The sequence below is a fragment of the Symphalangus syndactylus genome, chromosome 11, assembly GCF_028878055.3.
Source record: "Symphalangus syndactylus isolate Jambi chromosome 11, NHGRI_mSymSyn1-v2.1_pri, whole genome shotgun sequence".
In the NCBI taxonomy this organism is placed as follows: domain Eukaryota; kingdom Metazoa; phylum Chordata; class Mammalia; order Primates; family Hylobatidae; genus Symphalangus; species Symphalangus syndactylus.
Genome location: NC_072433.2, coordinates 114,031,170 through 114,052,488, shown reverse-complemented (window position 1 = coordinate 114,052,488; position 21,319 = coordinate 114,031,170). Strand labels below are relative to the sequence as shown.

Genomic DNA, 21,319 nt, shown 5'->3' with positions numbered 1-21,319 from the left:
TATTTCTTCCATGAGCATTTCCTGATAATTCTAGTCAAAGATGATGTTTCACGGCAGCCTTCGTGAAAGCAAACAGAAGAGCACAATTTTAAAAACACATCAAAGTGGAGTTCTGCTAGAATCAGGTTGGGAGTCAAGTCTTCTCTCTCTTTGGCCTTCTCTCCTGTAAGGCACCTCCAGCCATGTCCCTACCCAATCCAGACCTGGGCAGAAACCTGGTGAATATTCCATTCATGTGGTCTACATCTAATACTTTATGGGCAAAGGCCAGTCAGCAGCATGCTAAGGAACTCCTGGAATTGAGTCAGATGGTCTTCCTTGCCTGTAGCAGTCCTTTGGTTCACAAGATAGAAAATAACTTAAATATGGACAATGTTTGCATTACTGAGCAATTTTTCACGGTCTGCAAAGGGCTATCCCTGCCCTAGTCTCTTGCCCTTCTGACAACCTTCCTATGGACCTTTTCCCATTGAGAAAGGGAGCTGAGGAGACAAGAGTTGAAATTCAAACCAGGCCAGAGCTCACCTAAAAGGGGCCATTTCACTCCTTTTCAGCCACCAGCCCTTTACATTCCTTCTCCCTGGTGACCTCATCAGAACCTTCTCATGAGAGGTCAGCTATGATGCAAGACCTTATAGAGGCCAGATGGCATTGAAATAACACCTGCAGCTCCCTTACATGTGAATAATTGCTCATACTGAGAGACTAAAACCCTTAGGACTTCAGGGACCTGAATGAGGCAATGGTCTGAAGTGGGCTTGCGCTGGAAGCAAGAGGTAAGTGGTAAAGGTGAGTATCAGGGCAGCAGGTTGTTTGACCCCTTTCTTGTTATGGGCATGCATTCCTTTATTCCTACTAATATGGGTTAGGTGCCTATCCATGGCAACAGCAGTTCTAGGCAGGGAGAGGCCCTTACCCACCCAGAGCTGACGGTCTAGGACTTGCTTACATTCTAGGTTTCAGCGGGAAAGCAAGAATACCCAACCCCCTGCTTTTGATTCTACGTCAGTAGCTCAGCGCGCCTGTGCGAGCACATGCTGCAGCCAGGGTAGGGGCTCAGAAACTGGTTGACAAGATGAGCAGCGGGGTCCTAGGGGATTGGGCGGGAAGGGCCCACAAGGCCATATTCCAGGCTGTTCGGCCGCGAGTGACCCCTGAGAAGTCGGGATCTCCGAGCTCGCCCGACGTCTCCATCCCAGCCAGGAGCTTACGAAGGGGAAGGAGGGCGGAAGCAGAGTGGGACAGATGTGGTTCGTTCTGGGGCTTCCTGTCCACGAAGATGTATAATTCTAGCGACCTGCCCGGGATTTTGGAATCCTGGCGGACCCAAAAGACAGCAGAAGTCACCGCAGAGGATGCCACCCCGCAGGGCAGCCCGCCCAGAGCGACGGTCTCACAGGTTCCGGCGCCGTCGAGCGCCCAAGCCTCCTGTTGCCCGCGACGCCCTGGGTCAGGAGGAGGAGACCCGAGGCGCCGGCAAGTCCCCCGCTGCCAGTGGCCCGGAGGGCAGGGGTGAGGACGGGGACGTGTACTGAACTTTGGGAGGTTTGCGGGGCTGGAGTTTTGTTTCAGAGATAGCCAGATAGAGATCAGAACCTTTTCCAGAGAGCCCAGGTTTCCACTTGTGGCTGGGCGACCCGGTCCGGAACTCATCCTTTCTGGGCCCTCAGCTTCCTCTGGGCGGGGCTCTGAGGGGGCAGCTAAGTTCCGCGCCTCCTGCGGGTGCCAGGTACTGGCGTGTGGACCCGCGCTGCGGTTGGCTTCTTGCTCCACAACGCTATGCGCGCGGCGGCTCCGAGGGCTCCTGGTCTCTCTCAGCCAACGGCCTTCTGGGGCCGCCGCCTCCTTCCAGAGCCGCTCGGGTCCCATTGCAGAGAGCCCCGCAGCGCCCGCCCGCAGCCACAGCACTTCGTAATAACCAACTTCCCCGCCGCCTGCGCGTCTCCCCAGCCTGCCCTCGGCCGCAGGCTACTGGACGGCGGTTACGGGGCGGTCCCAGAGCCACCACGATTGGCTGTCGGCTCCGCCAGTCATGGGCTGATGACGCCCCGGGGCTGGCTCCGCCCCTCGCGGCGGCCCCGCCTCCCCTCCAGAGCCTGGTCCGCTTAGCCCTGCATTTCGCCTCACTCGTTGAGCAGGTCCGTGAATTGTCAGCGCGCTCCGGGCGACTGTGTAGTCGCGGCGGCCGCCAGGCTTGCCGCACTCCCCCTGAGGTACCCGCTGGAACCAATGTGCCCTGGTCCACTGGGCCGTGAGCAGCCACAGAGTGGGGGCAACTTGGCACTTAGAACCCGCAGCTGGGACGTCGGTTTGCGATCGGGACTTGGCGAGGACGGTGAGTGGCCGCGCGCCGGGCTAGCGGCTCCTCTCGGCGCGGTTCGGCGGCGGCGAGAGGGGACGGGACGCGTCCTGGCGCTCGGCGGTCCGTTCATCCGAGCGTGACCGCTGTGGGGAGGTCAGGGCTGGGCGGGATTTACTCCGTGCCAATATCCCCACTCCGGAACTTCTTGTCAAAGCATCCCAACGCCGCCCGGGACGCGGCTCCAGTCCGCACCAACTTGGCGTAATTGACATGGGTAGGTGGGGCCGGGACGCGTCCCCTGCCCCTCTGCGGCAACGACATGGAGCGCTGGGGCGGCCTCCGCGCCCGCGCCGTGCGGACCGCGGTTCCTGAGAAATTACCCGCGCTGTGCCGCACGATAAGACCCGGCGTCTGCGTCTGGATCCCCAGGCTGAGCGAGCGCTCATCGGGCTCAAGGTGGGTCTCAGCGCCAGAGAACTGGAGTACCAGCCGGGTTTTGTAGCGGAGGCTTCAGTGCTCTGCAGCTACTGAGAGGAATTGAGAGCACTGCTGGGCTTTGAACTTTCTAAAGTAATTGCTTTCTATTAGCACTTGAATCCATGACCCTCCTGAGGTGCTGGGACCTCCACATCCACCCGCAAGGGGTGTCCGAAGGACTTCGTTAGGACCAGGCGGGAGCTGCTTTCGGTTCTGGTGCCCAGAGCCTTGGAGAATCCTAGAGGCTGCGAAAGGGATTGCCAGCCTGGTCGGTTGGTGTTTGTTTGAGCACCTGTGTGTTTAAGTGATGAAGTTCAGTCAGGAATTGACAGCAGAGAACTCAAGGTTAAACCTGACACTCCGTTTGTGACTCGATCTGGGTTAGATTGTTTTTTCCCCCTTAATGGTAAGGGGGTAAAAGCAGCTTGTTTTTCTGAAGCCAACTACATGCATGTAGTTTATATTATGTGTGGACTAAATAGAATTCAATACGATATTTTCTTATAATTCTTACTTGACATGAATAAGAGCTTTTGAAAATACTAGACAGAAACAAGTCCAGAATTTGGGGACGTTTAGACCTTTGAAAATACATGAAAATGTTGAGATATATAGTTCTGTATGTGTATATGAAGATGTAGATGCACATATACACACATATATACGTGTATATGTGTGCGTGTATGTGTATATATAAAATTAAAAGGTGAATGAGGTAAATATATGAAGGGGGAAATCAGCCTTGAACTTCCTTTGGGTCACAGAGATGGATCCTCTGAGCTGTGGGGTGTTAGTGAGTGCGTATGCGTAAGCATGTCTGCATCTGCCTGGTCTGTCTGGGTCAGAGTATGTCCATGAACTTTACAAGCGTTCAGTTCAATACCACTCAGTGCAGATTCCGCATTCCTGTTTTACAGCCCAGCAGCCGCCAGCCGGCCCATCTGTTAAAACATAACATGTGCACTTCAGTCCGACCACTGGGGTGGAGCCTGGGTAGGGGGCAACTCTTAGCAGAAACAACATGCTACAAACAAAGCCTGCCTCTCAAGTTCTATTTTCATTCAATATTTGGCCTGAACTTGCAGTTTTGGTGAGGCAGAAGGAAGTGTTTGTCTCTAGAAATGGCAAACTGCATTTTGTGAAATAATCATAGCGACGGCTTGGGGAGGGGGAGCTTGTAGGAGAGAAAAAAATCTCTCCAGAAATGTGGTGCTTGTCACATCACCGTGCAACACGGGTTTACAGCTTTGCAGTATGGCATGTATATCAGAAACACTTTGCTTTTGCTTGTTAAAATAATGCATTAAAATGGAATCATTTTGCACCAAAAAAGAAAACAACCCACCTTAATAGAAGTAAACAGAGCTTTATTGCAGAGGCTATAGTTAAGACTGCCTTGGTATTTCTAATGAAACATGCTTTTAGGAATTTATAACCTGGACATATATTCATAGTCAGTCTAATCACTAGTTGCAATGATTCACAATTTATAGTTTTAAAATAATAAAAAGGCTTTATCATAAAAATTCTGATGACTAAAATTGTATGGGAGGAGTATAATAGCTTAATAAGTTCTTGCAGCCAAGTGACTGATACTTTAAAAAACAATAAATTCCTTTAATAGCATAATTACTTCAGTGGCAAAATAAAGGCAGTATTTTTGAGAAGCATAGTTCATATTTTTCCCAATAATTGTATGCTCATAATTACATTTCAATGATGGTGTTCATTATATATGGGCGGAATAAACTGAATGGTTTTTAAGGGCTCATCACAAGAAGTATTGTTTTCAATTTTATGGTATATAAACATTTTGGGGAAAACATGCAAAACACTGATCTGTGAGTGTCTTTAAATTTCTAATGGACAATATAGACATAATAATTTTCCCACCTTGATATGAATCATCCAAATTAACTAGGCTGTTTCTTAGAAATTCAGTTCTTGGGCAGGACTTCAGTCCCAGGGTTTCAATTTAGGGGTCTGGGATGGAGCTTAGGAATCTGCATTTTCACAGGCACCTGCAAGTGATTCTGATGCCAGGGATCCCTTCACTGTACTTTGATAAACACTGGAATGGTGTTAATGACATAAAAGAACAATTATAGTCTGTGAGTTGATTTAACAAATAATTGTTGAGAAATGTCCAAGTGGCATTTACTGGCCATGTGAAATTTATAGGTAATGCATTAACTCTCTGTCTTCAACAATGGACCCCTTTTGTCTTATGTCTGAAAGTGTTTTGGAATCCTCAGCTATCCCTATTCCAGGTTGGCCCTGATTCTAAGGAAGTCTGCCTGATGAAACAAGACCTGATGAATTTAAGACCCACCCCTCAAACCCCAGTCTTAGTTCCTTCACCCCCTACTCTGAGTTCGGTGGGGTCCTGGGATGCTCTGGGTTGGCTTTGCCAGTCCTAATTCACACGGTTGAGCATTTCGTCCTGCAAGGTAAAATCCTTATCTTCATGGGGCACCCTTTTTCTCTTTAAAAGCTGTTCTAGAACAAAGCCCAGCACCTCAGATGGGCTACTACAGACTATATGAGGTCAATGATCTCCTAGGGAAGCTGTGACTATTTTGCTTGTGGCCAGGAAGAGTGTCCCAGGCCACCCACCCAGAGGCCCAGAGATTCTTACTTTCTGAAAGTCACCTTAGGAGTATTTTGAGCTGCCCAGTTAATTGGGTAAATAGATTTTCTCATTGTCACAGAGATGTGGGTTAAGAATTGTTTGCTACCTCCCCTTTCACTGAGAGCACTGTGAATTTTTATTAATTATTGCCAATTAGTTTTTTATTTATTATTTGATACTGACATTTGGATTGTGTTCTCCCATTTCAGACTGGCATAATTCTCCATTTAAGACTACTCAATAAGGTTTGAAAGAGAAAGGATCTATCAGAAGTTACCCTTCCCTCTTTCTACCATCCAAGTAGCTAAAAAAACAAACGACTTCTTTCAGAGGTGAGAAGTATCCTGATAACAAAAGGATGTGGATAGGCCAGGGTATTGAACTTGGATTGTTCCAGACCACTGGATCGTCACTGGGACTTTTTCAGAGTAATTTCTGTTTAAAGAAGCACTTGGCAGGCATGTTGATAGGTCACTTATCTTAACAATCCTTTGAAGACAATGATTTTTTTCCACTTTGTTACAGATGAGCAGCTACAAAAGGATAATATTTAGATCTTGTCTTTCATATTCAAAGATGACACCAATAACTGAGAAGTTGGCCTTGCAACTTAAATTGTTTTGATTTAGGATCGTGGTGATATGATAGGGTTATGCTTAGTTGTTCATATCATCTACAATTTTTTTAACCTTTTTCTTCAAGTTGTTTCTTATATTGAATGTGACCTTGTAGTAGTTTTCTTTATAAAGTTAACTACCATATATAATAATTAGTTCAATGACCCTGACCTTAACCAGACACTCTTGACCCAGAGAGGCAAATAATTTGCTAAAAGTCCCAGATTACAAAAGCAGCAAAGCCTACATGTAGAATCCTTTAGACCTGTGTTTTAGCCCTGTGCTGTTTTGTCTATTGTCATGTTAAGCTGCTAATGTTTTTACTCTGGCAAAATAGAGTTGCTTTTGTTTTATTTGCCTAGCTTCTGTGTGATTGGATAGGCTTAGAAAAATGGAAAAGCCTAAAATATACTATCCACAGCCCCTGATCATACAATGGGACTGATTTCTGCCCAGTTACAAAAACTATAGTAGAATGATGCTTTTCTTGAAACTGGGCCATAGGTCATTGCAAGCTTCTAAGCAACAATTCTATTATAACTTTTTTTTTTTTTTTTTTTAGCTGTGGCATTCTTCTGGCATCTAACTTTCCTTTGACAAATTCTTTTCAAGTTTTTTATGCTTCTTTTCTTACCCTTATCCCCATAGCAAAATCTTCTTGTAAAAAATTCACTTTTTAAGTCAGTCTGCCCTCTTAACATCTCCCAGTTCTTCCATTTTAGCCATTTTACCATTTCTCCTCCGAAATGCCCCCTTAAGTTCCCAACCTTCACTTTAGCTTTTTGGGTCTAGTAATATCCTCTAATATAGGACAGTCATTGAGCTACAGAAGTTTCACAACAGCTTAAGCTTGTGGATTTAATGATAGCAGTAGTAAGAAAAAAGAAAAAGACGAAGGATAATACTGAAGTCATGTTGATATGTGTATCATATTAAATATTCCCAGCTTACAGTGTCAGTGGGAAATTTAAGATCCAGATGAATGAAGTGACAGATGCACTCATCTGTGGCCTCACAGACACTCTCCTGACACAAGCTGAAAAATATAACTGAAGACAGCATCCTGGGTTACACAAGGAAAACAAATGTTAAGCTCTGAGAAAAGAACTGGGCAAAAAGTGAAGGATCAGGGGTGGGATGGGTAGGATGGTGGAAAAGAAATACCTCCAGTAAAATGCCAGACAGGGTGGTAAGAAATTTATAGAGGTGCAGACGGTTTGGGGTTTCTTGGGGGCATTGATTCTGTTTTATATTGTCCTCACAACCTGCTCACCCTACTTGCTTTAAATAATTCATTATAGCAGCAGGCCTCCCCCTGGTTAGTTTCTTTTTTTTTTTTAACAACTTTTTCCTTCTCATCTCTGGGTCTAATCAGAGGCATATATAATAGTGTGGCTGCTCTGGAGTACTTAGGAAAATCTGTGATCAATATCACTGTATTATAAACCTATGGCTGTTTTGTTCTATTTTGCAGTGTTTTCTTCTCTGTTATATTAACTCAGTATCTGTATTTTAAACAATACTTTGTTAATCTCTGCACAATGTTACTTCTTGGCTTATTCCTTTTGGCTGGAACTATCTTTTGAGTAATCCGTCATTGGACCACCATTGATCTAATGATGTATTTATTGCTCACTATTGCAGTACTGGCAAGAAACCCAGTGTGGTTCTAAAAATTTGATTAAAAAGAAATCAAGTTTTTGCATTGCGAAGCCATCCAATTATGTTAGGAGCTGCCGAGTATATTTTATGCTAAAATATAAACATATTTCAAGTGAGCAAAATGTGCTGTTTTTGAAGGCTTTTAAAACTTTGCTATGAAATCATAGAACAACAAGAGACCTCATAATTGGGAAAATTATGAGTACACTCCCCCACCCCTGGCAAAGGTAAGATGTAGTACTTTTTCAGATTATAGCCTTGAGCACTAAAATAGATAGACTTATCTTTTTAATTGACAATAATGAAAACAGTGGTGATAAGAACTAGCTCCCAGTCCTTAAATGATATTTTAGGTAATCTTTACAAATGACAGTGAGCTGAAATTAATTAACAAATACTAATTGAGTACGTATCATGGGCAGTACTTCTCTACTTAGCCAATTCAGGATTCAGTTCAAATATTAATGCCTTTGGGAAGCTTTTCACTGTCCCCGTTTGACCTGATGTCTTCTTCAGGCAGAACCCTTATCTCCTGTATTCTCCTTCTTGGAGCCCCCTGAGGGGAGGGACCACACTTTTCATCTTGTAGCTTCTCAAGCAAGGTTACTCAAGAAACAGTTGCTGGGTGCACTAGAGGCTACAAAGAATTACAAGTGAACATTTACAAGGCCTTAAAAGGATATGCATAAAAATAGTTCACCAAAAGTTTGAATGGTAGCAATAACTGAATCCTAGTGTTCGACTGTCAACTTTAGCAGTGATCTCAGCACTTCGTAGAATTATTATATCATCCATTCCTGCTCCATCCATCTCCAAAGTCCCTCCATTTCATTTTTACCTTGCCTCCTCCTCTCACTACCTTCCTATGTGTCTTCTTTAAGGATGTCTTCAACTCCCACCCTAGGCTAGGTCATCTCCCCTGATTTCTCCTTTGTTCCCATACCCCTTGTCATATCTTGAAAAGGCAGCTGACTTATGAGTCCTACTTTGAAACTGGGGACAGCTTCACTCTAATGTCATTTGAAGTTGAAAATGGCTGGGTTCCTTTTGTAATCCAATGCAGGTGACTAAGCTTTGGCCATGGGAGGTTTAGGGGCCTTTGAAGAGCAAAATGGTGCTTGGCCTGGAGGCTGCTAATGTCTGAAGTTCAGCACGAAGGGGAAGCTTGACATTTGTTGAGGGAACCTTTTTTTATTTTTTATTTTTATTTATTTATTTATTTATTTTTGAGAAAGAATCTCGCTATGTCGCCTAGGCTAGAGTTCAGCGGCACAGTCTCAGCTCACTACAACCTCCGCCTCCTGGTTCAAGTGATTCTCCTGCCTCGGCCTTCCGAGTAGCTGGGATTATAGGCACGCACCACCACACCTGGCTAATTTTTGTATTTTTTAGTAGAAATAGGGTTTCGCCATGTTGGCCAGGCTAGTCTTGAACTCCTGACCTCAAGTGATCTGCCCACCTCAGCTTCCCAAAGTGCTGGGTTTACAGGTGTAAGCCACCACACCCAGCCTGAGGGAAACTTAAAAAAAAAAAAAATTCCAGCAATTTTTTTTTTATAAACTAATTTTTATAATACAGTTGACCCTTGAACAACTGTACAGGTTTGAACTGTGCAGGTCCACTTATATAAGCAGATCAAAAATACAGTATTGGCAGGATTTGAAAGCCACATACAGGGAGGACAGAGTTTTTGTATGTAAATGGATTCCTCAGCAGCAAATAGGGGACTTATATTGGTGGATTTCATTATATGTGGATGTCCTGGAACCAGTCCCTCGTGTATGCTGAGGGAAGACTGTAGTTTTTGTTTATAAATCTCCTTTTCTTTAGAAAGCACCCTCTACATAGTCATGTTTAACACATGGTCTGATGGCTTAGGTAAACACTAGTCCTGGGCAATGGGTTACTGAGGTCGTGTACAGACCATGCGTCCATGTGTACAGGCCAAGGATCAGCTGAATTAAGCCTAACTACCTGAAGAGGCCATTAGGATAGCCTTTTTCTGTTGGATCTTATGGGGCTTTAAATGATTGCAAGAAATCAAGGTCCCCTATTTTCTGTCTCATCTGGGAGATTGAGCCTCACTTGACGTAGGTGCTTTCTTCTCATGTCTGCCTGCCAAGAAGAAAATAGAAAATTGAATGGTTAAGCCTAGGAGGTACTTAAATGTTTAAGGTCACAGAGAAGATGAGCAACCCCAGATTAGGTCATGAACTCAAATGCTGGTTTCTCTTGGGTCTTGCAAATCAGGAGCACCTGTTTCTGCATATCCTGGGGCTTCTGCTTTTGCCTTTGGATCCGGGGGTTGGGAGGACTCAAGGGACGTTCCAGATGAGGGTGTAGAACCAATTACATGCGGACCCTTTCTTGCAACTAGTAGATGTTCTCCCTGTGGAAATTTGCTTTGGCATTTTCCCATATCTGCTTTTCAGTATCCTAACTATTAAATCTTATTCCTCTTACATTTTGCACATACTGAGGTTCTCAGTCAGAAAGTTCTTACCTTTTGTTTCCCTAATTTCAACTTACTCCTTAATTCAGCCTCCAACTTCCAATACTGTTTTCCTTCCTTTGATATTCTCTTTCCCCATCTTTTCAGGTAAGGACTCCACTTTATAAAAGCTCTGTTACCATCAGTGTCACCATTAATCTTTTCCCTTCGAGAGTAATGCATTTTTGACCATTCTCAAAGGACTTGCGTAGAGCATTCCAATGTGATTTTCCGATGGGATATTACATGCTCTGACAGCCTACACAGTAAAAAAGTGATTAGCCTCACAAAACCTTAGTTCTCACCAACCTTACCCATCCTTGCCAGTGATACCTCCCCCTTGTTTGTCTAATTACTCTTACCATGTCCTGCTCACATATCTGTCATTGAGAAACAAGATCATATGGCTCAAATAGCAACACACATATTTATTACAAGATGAGGTTTTCTATAAAACCAAAACAAATATACACAGAATATGGAGAATATGATTTCTTTAAAAACAGGACATGTGGACTGATGTGTCTTTTGTTGATAGATTCTTAATTTGTTGTTTTCACTAGCTATGGTCTGTTTCTCTTTTTAGGCTAAGTTATTACTTTTATAGCTAATGTCAACAGTTGTCACTTTTTTCATTCCCTTCAGAATTATTGCCAGTGAGTTTCGGGTTTTTCTTCATTTATTTTACTCTATTTTTTGTGTTTTGGGTGATCTACCTAATTAAGTTGTGTTGTTTCTAACCTCTTCATTTATTCTTCTACCACTTTCCTGCCCCTGGCAACATCTCACAGTTAGATACCATCCTTACAGTCAATGAATTTCCACTTTCACTGCAAATTAGCAATGAAGACATTAAATGGAATCCCGATAGTGACCCTTTCAAGAGCTAAGGCACCATTTACTATTCTGTTTTAATTATGGTCTCTCAGCAAATTTTTACCAGTTATAATGTTCACCCCATTTTCCAAGTAATGTTTCTCAAATACTGTATGAAATTATGAAATCTGTGTGTATTATATTTTCTGCTCTCTGTTACATGCAAAATTTATAATTCTATAATTTTCTTATAGGAAAAATTCTTATTAGACTGGAATGGTTAATTTGTTTTCATGCCATCCTGCTTTTTGCTTGTTGTGAACCACTAGACATTGATGTAATCTTTTATTTGACTTCCTTTCTAACCCCCACCATCAGTTCCCCAAGCAATAATCCTACTCCATCCCTTCCCTCCATAGTCAGTTATCATCTATGCTTTGTGTGTGTGTGTTGGTGGGGGGCGGGTATTAAATGGATATTTTTTTTGGTCCCTAATATTTTCACTTTTTAAAACTCTACATGGCTGAAAAAAAAAAGCCAGTGTCATCTGATGATATCTTAGTCTGTTTGGGTTGCTGTAACAAATAGACTGAGTAACTTATAAACAACAGAAATTTGTTACTCACAGTTTTGGATGCTGGGAAGTTCAAGATCAAGGTGCCAGCAGATTTGGTGTCTGGGTAGGGCCTTCTTCCCCACAGATGGTGCCTTTTCACCATAACTTCACGTGGCAGAAAGGGCTAGCTAGCTCTCTGGGGTCTCTTTTTATTTTTATTTTATTATTATTGTTTTTATTTATTTATTTATTTATTTTGAGACAAGGTCTCACTGTGTTGCCCAGGCTGGAGTAGAGTGGCACAGTCTCGGCTCTGCAGCCTTAACCTCCTGAGCTCAAGCAGTTCTCCCACCATAGCTTCCCGAGTAGCTGTGATCACAGATGCGTGCCACCATGCCCAGCTAATTTCTGCATTTTTTGTAGAGACATGGTTTCACCATGTTGCTCAGTCTGATCATGAACTCCTGAGCTCAAGCGATCTGCCCAACTTGGCCTCCCAAAGTGCTGGGATTACAGGCGTGAGCCACCACAACCGGCCTAGGGTCTCTTTTTATAAGGGCACTAATCCCATTCAGGAGGGCTTATAATCAATTCTCAAAGGTCCCACCTTCTAATACTATCACATTGGGGATTAGGATTCAATGTCTTTTTGGGGAGATATAAATATTTAGACTATAACAGACGGTCAAGATTTTTTCATCTTTTCTGTTCGGGTAAGTCTACCTCCTTACAACGTTGCACCTCTTCTCTGGTCTCCACATTAATCCTCTTGTCCCTGTACAATGTGAAACTGTTTTTGCTTCCTTAACATCTGGCCTGTGCCTGGGATCTGTGATACTCCTATGTGATCTCTATTGAAACTCTTGTAATTGGATAAGAGCTGAGTTGGCTGCTTTATAGCAACAGAAGACTAATGAAAAGTATGCTTTGTTTAGGTCATGGGAGAAGAACAGATGTCTCAGACAGGTGGGAGGTGAAAGTCAAAGTTTAAATTTAACATGTAGGGAAAGCCACAGACAGAGATTATTTGGTACTGGCTACTCATGCTAAAGTACCATCTTTCTATTGTGATTTCTAGGGTGTTTCCCCTTGGGCTTTTCTGGGTGACTATGCCAGTGTTGTAAATTAAAAAGCTGTCTCATCTCCTATCCCAGGATTCTTGAGATCACTGGGCTAGAATCAGAGTCCTAGTTCCTGTCCTAGACCTTCTAAGAGACAAAGAAATTAGTGATGTTTCCAAATGGAAATGTCCACATGGAAGTAATGTGGTACACTTGATAGTATATCTCCTGCATACAAAACAAAAGACTCCAACTCAAATTGACATAAGCAGTAAGGAAGTGTATTATCTCGTGTGAGAAGTAAGGCAGGTGGCAGGATTGGTTGATTCAGTGGCACAGTGATGTCATCAAGGAAACAGGGTCCTTTCATCTCTCTGCCTCTGTTGTCCTCAGGGACCATTCCAGTCTAAGACTGGTTCTTTTCTTATTTGCAAGATGGCTTCAGCAGTTTAGATGTTACTTGGAGACAAGACAATATCTACAGCACATAGCTGCCCCCATTCCAAGATCTCCTTTTGAAGAATATGAAATTATCGCTAAGAAGAATCCCAGAGGACTTCTCAACTCACTGATCAGAACTGCTTTGCATGTCCATCTGTCAGTGTCACTAACAAAGGACCACCATCATTGCCTGACGGAGGGAGGAGGTGTACTTGAACAAAGTTAGGATTCTGTTAGCAACAAAGAGGTATGTATAGGTATGTTGGGGGATGGGGTAGAGGGGTAGATGTTGGCAGGCAGTGTGTCTACTACTTGTTGTGACTTGGAAAATAACTATGAAATTCCCCTCATGACTATCTGGATACAAAATGGCAAGGCCTAGGCAAGAGAAAAGGCACAATGCAGACTAATTAAGGACAGAGAAATGTGCCAAAATCAATAATTATTCTGATTAGAACCACAATAAACCCTAATGAACTTGAATGTACTAATTTATATCTATTTGTACCAAATAAGTGTATGATCTTTACTGAATGAAAAAGATTAAAGTAATTTGCTTATTTCTTAATAATTCTATATTTCTGGCGTATTATTTTGCAGTATAGGCTATTTGAATATAAAATTTTTTATTAACTTTATATTTCATAGCATTAACAATACTGATAATTACTGATGAATGTAAATGGCCATTATTTATTGAGTATCCTTTTGTAAATTAGGATTTTAGCATCCAAGAGGAGCTAGTAATTTGCTTAGGTCACATAGCTACAAAGTGGCTAAGCTAGGATTAGACTCAGGTTCAGCTTGCTCTCCATGGTTTCCCTTTGCTTGGAAGACAATCCCAAGACTACCATGGCTTACAGGGCATTGGGTGATCGGGCCTGCTTATCTTTGTGACATCATTACTTACCCTCTGGCCCTCACTCAATTTTCCAACCACACTGGCTTCCATGTTGTTAGTCTAGTGAGCCAGTCCCATTCCCACCTCTGGTCCTTTGCATTTGCTGTTCCCTCCACTTGGATCACACATCTTCAGTTTGTATGGCGACATCCTTTCCATTCAGGCCTTTGAATGTCTCCTCTTCACAGGTGCCTCCCAGGACTACCCCATCTCATCTGTTAGGATTCCCTGCACTACCACAAATTTTCTGTTTCTGCCCCATTTTTGTTTCCTTCGTGGTACTTGCCATAATCTTTTTTTAATTTTTATTTTATTTATTTATTTATTTTTTTTTGAGATGAAGTCTCGCTCTGTCACCCAGGCTGGAGTGCGCTGTCACGATCTCGGCTCACTGCAACCTCCACCTCTTGGGTTCAAGCGATTCTCCTGCCTCAGCCTCTCAAGCAGCTAGGATTACAGGCGCCCACCACCATACCTGGCTAATTTTTGTATTTTTAGTAGAGATGGGGTTTCACCATGTTGGCCAGGATGGTCTCAATCTCTTGACCTCAGGTGATCTGCCCACCTTGGCCTCCCAAAGTGCTGGGATTGCAGGCATGAGCTGCCGCACGTGGCTTCACAATCTTATGTAATTTGCTCATTTGTCTGCTTGTTTTTATCTGCCTCCCCTACTAGAATATAAACTCCATGAAGGTAGAGACCCTAGCTGTTTTGTAAAGCAAATGAACAAACGAGTGAATAAGTTAATGAAGGAATGAATATTTAGAAGTTTTGGCCTCTAATAATCCAGTCTTTATCTTCTACACTAGGAATAAAGCAGGGTGCTGGTTGTCATTTGAGCTGAATATATACCTCTCAGATTTTTTTCCTATAAAATTTAAAAACCAAAAAATTTATTCATTTTGTTTGAGGATGAAAAAAGATACAGATATCAAAGTTCTTTGATATAGGCGTATTATGTCAAGAGAGCTTAGTGTACATAGTCCTCGACTTAATGATGGTTTGACTTTTTTCAACTTTATGATGGTACCCATACAACCATTCTGATTTTCACTTTCAGCATAGTATGCAATAAGTTACATGAGATATTCAATACTTTATTATAAAATAGGCTTTGTATTAGATGATTTTACCCCATGGTAAGCTAATATAAGTGTTCTGAGCATGTTTGAGATAGGCTAAGCTAAACTATGATGTTCTAGGTGTATTAAAGCATTTTGGTATACGATATTTTCAACTTATATTCGGTTCATAAAGACATATAAACCCCTTGTAAATTGAGAAGCATCTGTACAAGAGGTAAATTTGAGTAATACTCAACGTTAGTTTTTTTAATTGATTGCAGTTTTAAGTACACCATTTTTAATTTGACATATCTTTTAAAAATGAAGATACTTAGAAGACTAAATTGCAAACTGGGATAATTCATTTTTTTTTCATACTTTAAGTTCTAGGGTACATGTGCACAACGTGCAGGTTTGCATAGGTATACAAGTGCCATGTTGGTTTGCTGCACCCATAAACTCATCATTTACATTAGGTATTTCTCCTAATGCTATCCCTCCCCAGCCCCCCACCACCTGACAGGCCCCAGTGTGTGATGTTCCCCTCCCTGCGTCCAAGTGTTCTCATTGTTCAATTCCCACCTAAGAGTGAGAACATGTGATGTTTGGTTTTCTGTCCTTGTGATAGTTTGCTGAGAATGGTGGTTTCCACCTTCACCCATGTCCCTGCAAAGGACATGAACTCATCCTTTTTTATGGCTGCATAGTATTCCATGGTGTACATGTGCCACATTTTCTTAATTCAGTCTATCATTGATGGACATTTGGGTTGGTTCCAAGGCTTTGCTATTGTGAATAGTGCCGCAATACACATAGGTGTTCATGTGTCTTAGTAGCATGATTTATAATCCTTTGGGTATATACCCAATAATGGGATCACTGGGTCAAATGGTATTTCTAGTTCTAGATCCTTGAGAAATCGCCACACTGTCTTCCACGGTGGTTGAACTAATTTACACTCAACAACAGTGTAAAAGCATTCCTATTTCTCCACATCCTCTCCAGCATCTGTTGTTTCCTGCCTTTTTAATGATCGCCATTCTAACTGGTGTGAGATGATATCTCACTGTGGTTTTGATTGCATTTCTGTGATGACCAGTGATGATGAACATTTTTTCATGTGTCTGTTGGCTACATAAATGTCTTCTTTTGAGAAGTATCTGTTCATATCCTTTGCCCACTTTTTGATGAGGTTGTTTTTTTCTTGTAAATTTGTTTAAGTTCTTTGTAGATTCTGGATATTAGTCCTTTGTCAGATGGGTAGAATGCAAAAATTTTCTCCCGTTCTGTAGATTGTGCAGTACAAATTCATTTAAAAAATAAAAAATTTTTTGCATACAATACACATAATTTTTCATTTGAACTCATAACAGTAGTTCACCCTTGTCTGCAGGGAATGTGTTCTAAGTCCCACAGTGGGTACCTGAAACTATGGTTAGTACTAAAATCTATATGTACTATGTTTTTTGCCTACATGTATATACTTATGATAAAGTTTAATTTATAAATTAGGCACAATAGAGATTAACAACAATAACTAATAATAAAAGTAGAACAATTATAACAATACGCCAGCATCACTACTCTTAGGGCCATTATTAAGTAAAGTAAGGGTTCCTTCGAATCTGGCAACAGTTGATCTGATAATGCAGAGGACTACTAAGTGACTGACAAGCAGGAAGTGTAGACAGCATAGATGCGCTGCACAAGCAGAGGATGCATGTCCAAGTAGGATGGAGTGAGACAGCATGAGATTTCATCATCAGAACGGTGCACAGTTTAAAACTTATGAATTCTTTGTTTCTGGAATTTTCCATTTTATATTTTCAGGCCATGGTTGACCAAGGGTAACTGTAACTGCAGAAAGTGAACCCACAGATAAGGGCGGGGGTGTACTACTGTATCCACTAAAATGATTTATTCTTAGAACTATGTTCTTAGTGATTCTAGGTAACCATGAAGGTACAAGTTGAAAAATAGCTTTACCTCAGATATTAGTTTGGAAGGGGTTGACAGAAACGAAGCAGAATGCTTTCCTCCAAAGTCCTTTTCTATGGCTTTCAGCTTGGGACGTTCTCCACTAAAGTGTGTGCTTTTGTGTTTTTTTCTTTCCCTGTCATTCTGTGGGTGGTGTCATTTGCCAACTAAATTGTGAGGCATTATTTTCTGGGGCTTGTGGTGTGACTTCCCCATTCAACTGAATAAATCATCATTTAACGTTGACAAGAACTTCACTTTCCCCTCCTCCCTGCTCATCTTCCCTCGACCTTTCCCCAGGTGATCTCAAAAGCTGTGTTGTCTCTTCACATGGTGTCAGCCTAAACCTACTTGACATTGTTTTCTAGTCCTCTGGTGTTCCCTCTACAGAAAAACTTGTTAGAGTAACTTACTATGAAATATACTTCTGAGCTAAACTTCCCATGTCATATTTTCAAAAGCATATCTGAATTTTATGGTGAGTAAAATACATCTGTATTTAAAAGTAATTTCTCAAATTTATTTTTAACTGACATATAATAATCGTACATATTTATGGGGTACGTAGTGATGTTTCAGTACATACAATGTGTAGTGATCAGATCAGGGTAATTATCATATCTATCATGTCAACCATTTATCATTTCTTTGTGTTGGGAACATTTAATATATCTTTTCTAGCTATCTGAAACTATATAATGCATCATTGTTAACTATAGTCATTCTAGGGTGCTATAAAACACTACAGTGCTATAAAACTAGAACTTGTTCCTCCTACATAGCTGGAATTTTATATCCTTTAACCAATTTCTCCCTATCCCCAACTTCCTCCTACCCTTTCTAACCTCTAGCAATCGCTGTTCTGCTTTTTACTTCTGTGAGATGAACTGTTTTAGCTTCTGTTATGAGTGAGAACATATGGTGTTTAGCTTTCTGTTCCTGGCTTATTTTACTTAACATAATGTCCTCCATTTCCATCCATGTTGCTGTGAAATTACAGAATTTCATTCTTTTTTATGGCTGGATAGTATTCCCTTGTGTATATATACCACATTTTTTAATCCATTCATCCATTGGTGGACACTTAGGTTGATTCCATATTTTGGCTATTGTGAATAGTGCTGTAATAAACATGGGACTGCAGATATCTCTTCAGTATATTAACTTCCTTTCCTTTGGATAAATTCCCAATTGTGGGATTGCTGGATCATATGGTAGTTCTGTTTTTAGTTTTTTGAGGAATCTCTATACTGCTCTTGATAATGGCTGTACTAGTTTTCATTACCACCAGCAGTGTATAAGATTGTCTTTTTGATAGTAGCCGTCGTATCTGGGTGAGTTATCTCATTGTGATTTTTATTTGCATTTCTCTATTAGTGATACTGAGCATTTTTCCATATACCTGTTGGCTCATTTTTAAATTGGATTATTTGATTTTTTGCAATTGAGTTGTTTGAGTTCTCTGTATATTCTGGATGTTAATACTTTATCAGATGAATAGTCTGCAAATATTCTACTCTTCAGGTTATTGGTTCACTCAGTTAATGTTTTTCTTTGCTATGCAGAAGAATTTTAGTTTTATGTAATCCCATTTACTTATTTTTGCATTGGTTGCCTGTATTTTTGAGTTCTTAATCATAAAATCTTTTCTCAGACCAATGTCCTGAAGCATTTCCTCTATGTTTTCTTCCAGTTGTTTTATAGCTTCAGGTCTTACAATTAGGCCTTTAATCCATTTTGAGTAGATTTTTGTATAGGGAGAGAGGTAGGATCTAGTTTCATTCTTCTGCATATGGATATCCATTGCTTTTAGCACCATTTATTGAAGAAACTGTTTTTTCCCCAATGGATGTTCTTGGCACCTTTGTCAAAAATCAGTTGGCCTTATATAGACGGATTCATTAATTTCTGGGTTTTCTGTTTTGTTACATTGGTCTCTATGTGAGAGTAATTTTTAATCCAATTCATCCAGATGGTGTTTATGTTATGCATCAGAGACAAGTCAGAAAAAGAAAGGAAGAGGATGTTATGATGTTGTCTGCGTCGTACTTCCTTCTTACGGATCCTGGCAGGGATCCCTTTCCTCCTCACTTAATTACCTGGGTAGATTTGGGTATATAATTGTGAGAACGCATCAGGATCCAGGTGCAAATGAGACCAGTAATTAAAGGGCTGGGTCAATGTATCATTAGCATTTAAGTTAAATGGGTACATGGTCTATGTAAGCTCTTGAGAGCCTGCCTTCGACAGCAGTTTTCATATGCAGTAGATTTAGCCCTGGCTTAACAGAAGCTTTTCTTTTCCTTTATTTTGTTGTTGTTGTTGTTGTTGTTGCTTTCTAAGCTATGTGGGTGAAAAACAGCATGAGGTTATAACAAAATGTATAGCAAAAGCAGTAGCAATGAGAAAGAGTCCATGATGGATACACACACTTTGCTGGAATATTTCTCAAGTATTTCGGGGGGTGGCTGTGAGGCTTCTTTGGCAGAGGCAAAGTGGAACATGTGCTTTTCCATGTGTGAACACTGTGATTTGAAAGGTCCATTATGATTCACTTCCACTAGAAAGCAACTGCTTTCTGGCTGGTGTAGCCACAGAGTTTTGAAAATTCACTTAAATAGGTGTACTGCAGACTCCTGACATCTGTTTTGGAGATTCAGTTGGGTGTTGGGAATTTGCTTATTCACAAGTGACATGGAATGAGTTATTCTTTATGAGAGTGTTGTACTCTATTCATTTCTTTAAGGTTGTGGATTAAAAGCAACAAGAAAAGACTTAAAATTTTGAACAGTCATTTGCTGTCTTACACACCCACATAAATTTGCACTGATTGCCTTCTTAATTTCAAAAACTATGAATGACAATTTTACTTTGCCTAGTAAACCAACTTTACTGAGGTACCCTCAGGCATATTTTGTTATATTGTAAGGCTTTCTTGCTAGGTATTTGCAATCTTATTGTGCACTGTTTTTCAGTGAGCTTTTAGTTTTTGCCCATAGTTTTACCTAACATATCCTGTGTCTCTGTCTTTTTGTACACTTCTGTTCCATCTCTGAGTATTAGTTTTTGTCTACTCTTTTTATCATTATTAATAAGTTGTTTTCACTCCTCTAATGATTTCAAACCTCAGTGATACTAGAAGTATTGTTTCCTATCACTTTCAACAAAGGTCATTTGTAGCCAGTTCTTCAAACAAAATAAGTAACTAGGACATGAGTCTTTCACTTTTTGCTAGTTAGTTTTCAATTTACTAGGTACTGACATAACATGGCATTTTCACAGGCTGCTTTTTTAAAAAGGTGAAAGCTTTGTTTTAATGGTTCATAACTATTATAATGTTTCTAAATGACAGAGCAAAAAAAGAATTACCACAAAATAAGATTAGTGTGGATATCCTGAGCTGGAAATCATTTGAAACATTTCATGGCTACATTTTGTGCTAAATATAAAAATAATTGTGTTTCCCATGTGTGAGCATCAAAAGCCCCAGTTGGAAAATCACATGGTATAGCAAGTAGGTCACTATTGATGGTAGAACATGAGACAGGAAATGTCACAGCTAAGATTAGAGGCCCAAGCACTATGTCTCACCACGCCTGCTGCATTGGTCATCCAAAGAAGTGGAAGGACTCAACAGGGCTTAACTAACTGTAGACCAACTGGAAAATATTAGCCAAGAAAATCTTTTAATCGGCCATTCCATTTGTTTCTAGATAACTCACTCTCCCAGTTAGGCAAAATAATTGAGCTGCTTGGGTTTGCACGTTGGCAGACCTCTGAATGCCAATTAAAATGGCAGCTTTTACATACTAAAAGTATCCATGGGAAGCGATAATCAACTATATACAGTCATAGCTGTAGATTCACCTGGTGTTTGAAATTGTTAACAAGGAATAACCAACCAGTTAAAAATGAATTCTCTTAAAATCTTATTTATCTTCATATTTGAAGGTGTGATAATATAGGGATGTGGGGGAAAACTACACTTTTAGGGAATCAGTTTCCTTTTCCTTTTCTTTCCGGGCAACATGAGGAAGATTTGTTATTTATATGTAGGAATTTTTACCACAGAAGATACCTAATTTTTGCAAACATACTTGCATAGTCTAATTTTTAAGCAAAAGACTAGGAAAAAAAAGCAGTGCTCTGCTGCATACCCAAATGAGAGACAATACCTCATTTTTTGGGCCCAGACCAAGATAGAGCCTTGGATTGTGAGCATAGCCATCCCCTCATGCTAGATTGAGCAGTTGAACACATGCCCGAAGAGCTTGAGGTTATTTGGATGAGTAGATAGAGGCATGCCGTGATGACTGCATTTG

General features: G+C 41.1%; 1 protein-coding gene across 5 annotated transcripts in view; it reads left to right on the top strand.

Moving 5' to 3' along the window:
* The first annotated feature begins 653 nt into the window (after positions 1–653).
* The window catches only part of MARCHF3 (membrane associated ring-CH-type finger 3), a 137,587-nt gene continuing 116,921 nt past the window's right edge, over positions 654–21,319 (top strand). The window contains exon 1 of one of the 5 annotated variants that reach the window (XM_063612984.1): positions 654–789. The gene's annotated coding sequence lies outside the window, so the exon portion shown is untranslated. Of the gene's footprint in view, positions 790–1,915; positions 2,759–12,690; positions 13,303–21,319 lie in introns of those variants that run through there. The other 4 variants (XM_055299168.2, XM_055299165.2, XM_055299170.2 and 1 more) reach the window with 4 other exon arrangements.